Here is a 7532-nt window from a genome sequence, read left to right on the forward strand (position 1 = left end):
AGTGCTCCCAGCAGCTCCGCCCCTGTACAGGTGGGAGTGCCGCCCCGGGCACCAGGCACACCTCCTGCGAGGAGACCTGCTCACACCTGGATTTACCTGGATTTACCTGCTCACACCTGGATTTACCTGCTCACACCTGGATTTACCTGCTCACACCTGGATTTACCTGCTCACACCTGGATTTACCTGCTCAGTGATCTTCACGTCATCTTCCTCTCTGCACTACTGTGGGCCTGCTCGTCAGACCAGCTTTCTCCTGTGCCTTTCCCTGCTACCCTGGATTGCTTCTTCAGCTTGCGGCGTTTACCGGCCACGCTTCGACGCAGTGAGCTATCAGATCCCCTGTAACCCATCAGACTTAGCCACATACCTCACCTTGGCTATTGCTAAAGTCTCTCCAGCTAACGTACTCCTCACGACCCTCCAGATTTAGATTGCCAATATATAGGTGAGAATTTTCCATTTTCACCCATGAGCATGATGAAATGTCCTCCTTGAGTACTGCCATTCGAAAGATTACCCATGGATGAATCACTGAACACCACAAGTTTAAGGGAACTGTTCTCTCCCAGGTGTTGAAACCTCAAAGTCACCATCAGATTTGAGTTTTCTGACAAGTTTGTTGGCATAATACAGAGTTTGTACGGTAGCATGTTTAGTGTCAGACGCCAAGACAGATATATCACACATCATGTCAGGTCTACTTTGTCTTGCTACCCATAGTATTTGACCAATTTTTGACTTCAAAGTGTCCATTTCATTGTCTGTCAGCGATTCTTCACCATTGATATAGTGGCCCTAAACTGTTGCATGGTGTCTTTGACTCGATTATACCAGTATAATGAAGCATCTGTTAGTCCATATACACATTTCTTTAACTTCCATACAGTTCCATTACTTTGTGCTTCCTGAGGCGGTCGCACGTAGATGTCTCTGGTTAGGGCTTTACCCTGTAAAAAGGCTGCTTTAATATCCATAGAGCTTGTGCTTCCTGAGATGGTCCCACGTAGATGTGTCTGGTTAGGGCTTTACCCTGTAAAAAGGCTGCTTTAATATCCATAGAGTTCAGCTGCCATTTTCTTTGACATATGACTGCCATGACCATTTTTAAAGATTCTGCAGCACATGTCAGTGAGTCTTTCGGAAGATCCTGAGTGTTTAACTCTTCAAAGCCTCTTGCTACTAATCTGGCATTAGGTACAATCCCATCAGCTGTTTCCTTAATTGTGCACACCCACCTTGTTGATATACATTTCTCACCCTCATTTTTAACTTCTTCAAACACTTCATTTCTTTTCCAGCTGGTGAGTTCTGCCTGTTTCACGTCCATAAATATATCATCATGCACCAGTAATACATCCTCCTCATCCTCTGTTACTGATGGAATAACCTGAACATTGTCCATTATTCCTTTTGACAACTTTCACTGTCTATGTATTTGATCGCTTGTCCCCTTCTTAATCTTAATCCTTTACAGGAGGATTGTTTTCGCGCTACTTGAGACTGATCAAGATTGTCCACTGTAGCTGAATCTGATACATGAGGGGGTTGATTATCATTATCAGCATTTTGAGGTCTGTTTATCTCTGTCACTTCCTCCTTGTCATTTTCACTTTCATCAAGATCTGCTGCTGGTGTTATCGTGGAATTAGTAACGTCTTTGTTTCTTGTTCTGTTTCGGTATCATCCTCTTTGATTTGTGATATATTCACTTTGCTTAGTCTAGAGTGGTGCACTCGTACATAAGTTCCCCCATGTCTCACGAACACAATAGCCCCGTCTTGGCCTATCACTACACCCGGACCCTTCCACTCATCACAATCCACCCGCTTGCAATATACTTTGTCCCCTGTGTCATATCTACCATCAATTGGTCGCAGTTGTTTACGCAGAGCTCTTCTGATTCTCTCAGAGCATTCAGCCTCTGTGAACGCTTTTCTCATAGCGTGCAGTGTTGTGATATGTTTAGCTACCCAGGTACTCACACTTTTCTCCAAAGCTGGAGGCTGATCAATGAGAACTGAGGGCAGATTTGGGTTCTGTCCAAAAACAAGTTGATAGGGACTGAAGCCATGTATGTTGTGCATCGTGTTCTTTGCCATCAGAGCCCAATCAAGAGCTGTCCTCCAGTCACAGTTGTTGTCTTTCTTTACTGTAACATACTTGCCCAGTAAAGGTGATTATCCTTATCCCTGTAAAAACTCAAGACTACACTGGTGTGAGTACAACAAACCTCTGGCTATTATTATTCAGCACAACTTTGTTCTAGTTAAAAGTAGCCCTCTACTTGTGCTCCATTGATGAGATGAGCGAATACCCCTCTTGGGAGTCCATACAGAGCTCCCAAAACTATTAGAAACATATTGATGACTATGGCACTGGATGATAGGTTCCTTCATTTTTATTTCAAACTCTCCTTCCACAATCAGTTGACATGTGACTCATGTTGTACTGCACCCAGGGTAGGTCAGACCAAGGGTTTAATTTAGCCATCTAATCAAATGGATTTCTGCTGCTCATTAGAAGCCCTCATCTGCCATGCAGTGTGCAGCTGCTAACCTTTGAGAATGTCCCTGCGAGAGAGTTGTGCTCTCATTTGTATACACTGCATATCAGTGATTGTGTTAAAGGGCAACTAAACAGTGCTTGGGTGGTGGTGTGTAGAGAGGTGATGATGGGTTTAGAAATAAGAAATGTCATTATCCATAAGTGTTTCCCTCCCTAGGCAAATGAGCTTCCAAATGCACATCTCAGAACTTAAGCCCTGTCAGGTGCAGGTTAACTACAGCAACTTTCTGTTGAGATGATCATTGAAACAAGTTTAATGCTCTCCATTAATCTCTTTTATACCAAAAGTTTGGTTTAAAGTCACAAGTTAAAAACTGTGACCTCATGATTCAATCCCCAAAGGTATTACAATTCACTGGGATCACCAAAGTCATTAGGGTTGCACTACGGATATCTGAACAAAGTTTCATGCAAATCCATCTGGTAGTTCATGGGATATTTTTTAATGATAAAATGTCAGTGTCATGGTGGGGCTATAGCAGAGGTCAGGGGTGCACTTACACTGGCAGAATTCATCATGAAGAGACCATGAATGTCACTATCAAATTTTATGACCATTAAGCATTTGTACAACAGCTCATGATATTTTCTTAATAAAGCTCAAATTCTAACTGTTTTACGTGAAGAGGGATCCGGACTGGCCGGCATTCTGCAGGTAAGGACAGGAGAGAAAATGATGGATTGAGCAGAAGATGGGTGGCCTTCCAGGAGGCTCTCCACAAGACTGCTGCTGACTGAACACTGGACTGCTGGGGAGGTGAGGGTAGGAGAAACAGGTGAGTCAGAACAGTTTCTGACTTTACACATTTATACTGCAGGGAGGCTAGGAGGTCAGTATGGATCTGGACACAGCTTACACAAAGTAGCCCCAGCAAACTCAGAAGGGCAGCTGTAAATCCAGGTAATTAGAGGAGAGTGATCCGAACAAAACCGTTTACATAAGCACAAAACACTTCCTCAAAAAATCCTCTTCTGCTGGCAAATCAAAACCAAAAACACAAACTGATCTCAATGGCAAAAATACAAAAACTGCAGAGTGGCCGAGGGTACAGGAAAACTTCATCCAGAAGCAGAACTCTCCATCAGGCAAGTTGTGACGGTGAAGCGTTTACCATGGTGTGATGCGGCCATTCCTTTTCACAACACTTAAAAGACATTTAGTGACTGAGGACACCAAGTGACAACATGTGTCAGGTGTCATTTTGTCTTAAGGTGCACGAAGGTTCTGGGGCCTGTATCAGAAAGCAGGTTTTATGAAAACTCTCTGTTAACCCTGACATGAGGGAAACTATGGGTTTTCTGTTTCAGGCACATAGGTAACTTAAACCCAAGAAAGAGGGGTAAGTCAACCCCATTTCAGAACGAGAGCTAGCTTATACCCTGAGTCAGTTACCATGGTAACCTGCTCTGTGAACATCTGGTCAGGAGCAGATTTTCTTCAATAAACCTCAAGTTTTTGATGTTGAGCACATCACCACCTCATCCACCTCATCCACCCAGAGTTATCAAATACACACATTATTCACATTTCATTTGGTCATCTTTATGTCCTACAAATACAAAATAAATAAATAGTTTCTTTTGTTACTCTTTGTTATGCTGTTCCAGAAACTGGTACAATTCACCTATACACCCACCTCTAGCTTCTGTTTCAGGATTTCAATTTCCAGATCTGCCTTTTGGATCTAGTGGTCCAAGTATAACATCTCCGTAACAGTTTTTGCCTTTTTTTAAGTAAAAGGTGCTGTACAACTCCTTATCGGGTAACTGGAAGTATATAAAGGTGACATAACATCATAGTTCTACATGAACAGAATTAAAGTCTGCCATTTACTGAACATCTCACAGTGTTAATCTGTGCTGCAGAAATTGATGAAAACTACTGCTGTCCAGCCATGCTCTGTTAAAAAGCAAAAGGATGTCACTTTATAGTTTATAGGCCATACTTCATGACAAGCTTACACTATACTCCACACAAGCATGTAAAGATAGGAATAAGTAGTTAGAATGTGAACATATAGTATTAACACATTACCTCTATCGGTCTTTCTGTGGCAGCAGACATGATGTCTTCATCTTCATCATCCTGTGAAGATGAGCATCATGAGCAGTACCCTTTATTTTACTGCTTATCATAATCTGTGGTGCCTTGAGTAGGCTGACTGCTGGGAGTTCTACTGTTGCAGGAGGATCCAAAAGTCAGATAGCTCCACCCAAATCTGTAGTGAAATACATGTAATTTATATGTGGAATAGGTGGTATATAAAATAAAATATATGTCTAGGCTTCTTACATCTTATGAAGGCACATGTATCCTCAGGGGTGATGTGCTCTGAGTTCTGGCCCAGGACCATCTCCTCTGCCTTATAGTCAGGGCTCTGAGCTCCTCTCCTTTCCTCTCCGGAGGGAAGGGCATGCAAACAGACAGACGGACAACCCCAAATCAAAATGCCTCTGGCTAAGGCTATTCACTGGCACAGAGACATCGAAATTCCATTTCCCAGAAGAAATTTTAATTTGCTTTACATCTTAAAGTCAAATCTTATTCTGTCTCCTTGAGGCTAATAAGGGTAAAAATCCCCTTCACTGGATAACAGAAAAACAGAGATCAAATTTAAAACCTCTGCCATCCAACTCTTGGTGAAACAACAAACAAGCAGTCACCCCAGAAATAATAATGCTTTCTGGGGTTAGTAACTGGAATATAATTACACTACCTTACACTACCTGTTGTCTAAAATAAAATAAAAAGATTAAATATAAAAACACTTTTAAAATCCTGTATAAAACCACATTATTACATTATACAATAAATAATTATATCTAGATGATAGCATTATTATACCTATGACTACTGTATGATAGCAACAATGCAAGCCATAAGCAATAAGTATGCAAGCCAAACCTAGTTACTGCACTTTCCATAATCCATGATACCTCCCTCCATGCAATGAAACCAAGTTATTACACTCATATGTTAAGGGCGGAAACCAATGGTGTAAGAAATTTCACGGCTTGAGGATAGAAGCTATTTTTGAATCTGTTAGTTCTGGATTTGATCAATTTGTACCTTTTCCTAGAGGGCAATAGGGTAAACAGCCTGTAGCCAGGATGAGTATTGTCCAAAAAAATGTATCTGGCCTTTTTTTCAGAGACAATCTGTATAAAAATCACTGAGACGGGGAAGTGGTGAGCCAATGGATTTTTCTGCCGCTCTAACTACTCACTGTAGATCTTTCCTGTTTTCTACTGTACAGCTACTAAACCATGCGGTGCAGCAATAGGTCAGGATGCTCTCTATTGCTGATCTATAAAGGTTTATCAATAGAGTCTGAGGGAGGCGGGCATTCCTTAGTTTTCTGAGGAAGTACAGTCTTTGGTGAGCCTTCCTTACCTGATAAGAGATATGTGTAGTTCAAGTGAGGTTGGCAGAGATATGCACACCAAGGAACTTAAAGCTGTCCTCCCTCTGAACCTCCATTCCTTATATACAGAGGGGAGAGTGTACAATATGTTTGGATTTCCTGTAATCCACCATAATTTCCTTGGTCTTTGAAGTATTTAACTCCAGGTTATTGGGTAATAATGCATAATGTTCTGACAGTGATTAAATCAAATCAAATCAAATTTTATTTGTATAGCGCCAAATCACAACAAACGTCATCTCAGGACACTTTACAAAGTAAGGTTTAGACCTTACTGTTATCAATATTATTACAGAGGGAAAACCCAACAAATCCCCCTTGAGCAAGCACTTGGTGACAGTGGGGAGGAAAAACTCCCTTTAACGAAAGAAACCTCTGACAGACCCCGGCTCTTGGTGGGCGGCCTTCTGCCTCGACCGGTTGGGGTGAGTGGATAGAGGAGAGACAAAAGAAGAAAAGCAACAAGACACAACAATCAATCAAACACTGATCAGGTCGATGTGGCTGGGGACTGCTCATCAGAGACGTAGAGCTCCAGGGCCAGGGCAACCTGCAGAAAGGTACAAAGAGAGAGAGAGGACACACTACGGGAGAGAGGAGACACAAAGTTAGTAATGTGTAATGGTGGCATATAGAAGCATGGAGAGAGAGGGGAGGGGAGGGGACGGTTAGTTATAAATAGGTTAAAACATAAGAAAAGAATAGTATGAGCTTTTAAAATTGGACTCAGAGGGCATGACTGGCACCATTCTGTCACTTCTGTCTCCTGCAGGTTTTGACTGTCTGTCTAAATGTTGAGTGGATGAAGAGGTCTGTCTGTGAGGCTACAACATGTGATGGTGTCAGGGAATGACAATGTAGTGGCTAAAAATAAACAAGGTATCAGTATGTAGTTCATATTTAGATATTATTTGTAATAGTTGTGTAAGGATGTAAGGCTGATCTAAGTGTGTACGGAAGCTTGATCTGTTTCTGGAGCAGGCAAGAATATCTTGGGCTGTGTCCCCCTTGTTTAACCTATGGGTCAACATCCCGAGTGACTTCCTCCTCAGATAGGGAATGGATATACTGTAGCTGTAGCCTTATGTGAACTGTTCAGGTTTAGAAAGAGGAGATGTGCGCTAGGTCAATGTGACCTAGAAGTTCATGTACTGGACAGTTTAGATAATGCTCGGAAGAAGGTGTGTGTGGGTAGCTGGCATGGGACCACGTCTTCATGGCTCAGGCCATGGAGGGCTGTGTGAGTATGAGCAGATAAAGAGCTGGGTTAGACCAGAAGAAGGAGAAGAGAGGATGACAATGCTACTGTGACAGGGAGAGTATACTTTGTGAGGGGACCCTGACCCAGCCGGCTGGGGGGACGTACCTCGTGACCAACAACAACTGAGTGGACTGGTGCTTTTGACAATCTTCTTATTTAATGCTTTATCTATCACATTGCAGGAGGTGTTAGGGTTAGCCCCCCTCGCCAGGAGGGTGAGGGAGGACTAGGGGTAGGACACAAGATTGCTGACCCAGGTGCTAGTGCAAAACAAAGGT

Source organism: Monopterus albus, unplaced genomic scaffold (genome assembly GCF_001952655.1).
Source record: "Monopterus albus unplaced genomic scaffold, M_albus_1.0 scaffold79.1, whole genome shotgun sequence".
Taxonomy (NCBI): domain Eukaryota; kingdom Metazoa; phylum Chordata; class Actinopteri; order Synbranchiformes; family Synbranchidae; genus Monopterus; species Monopterus albus.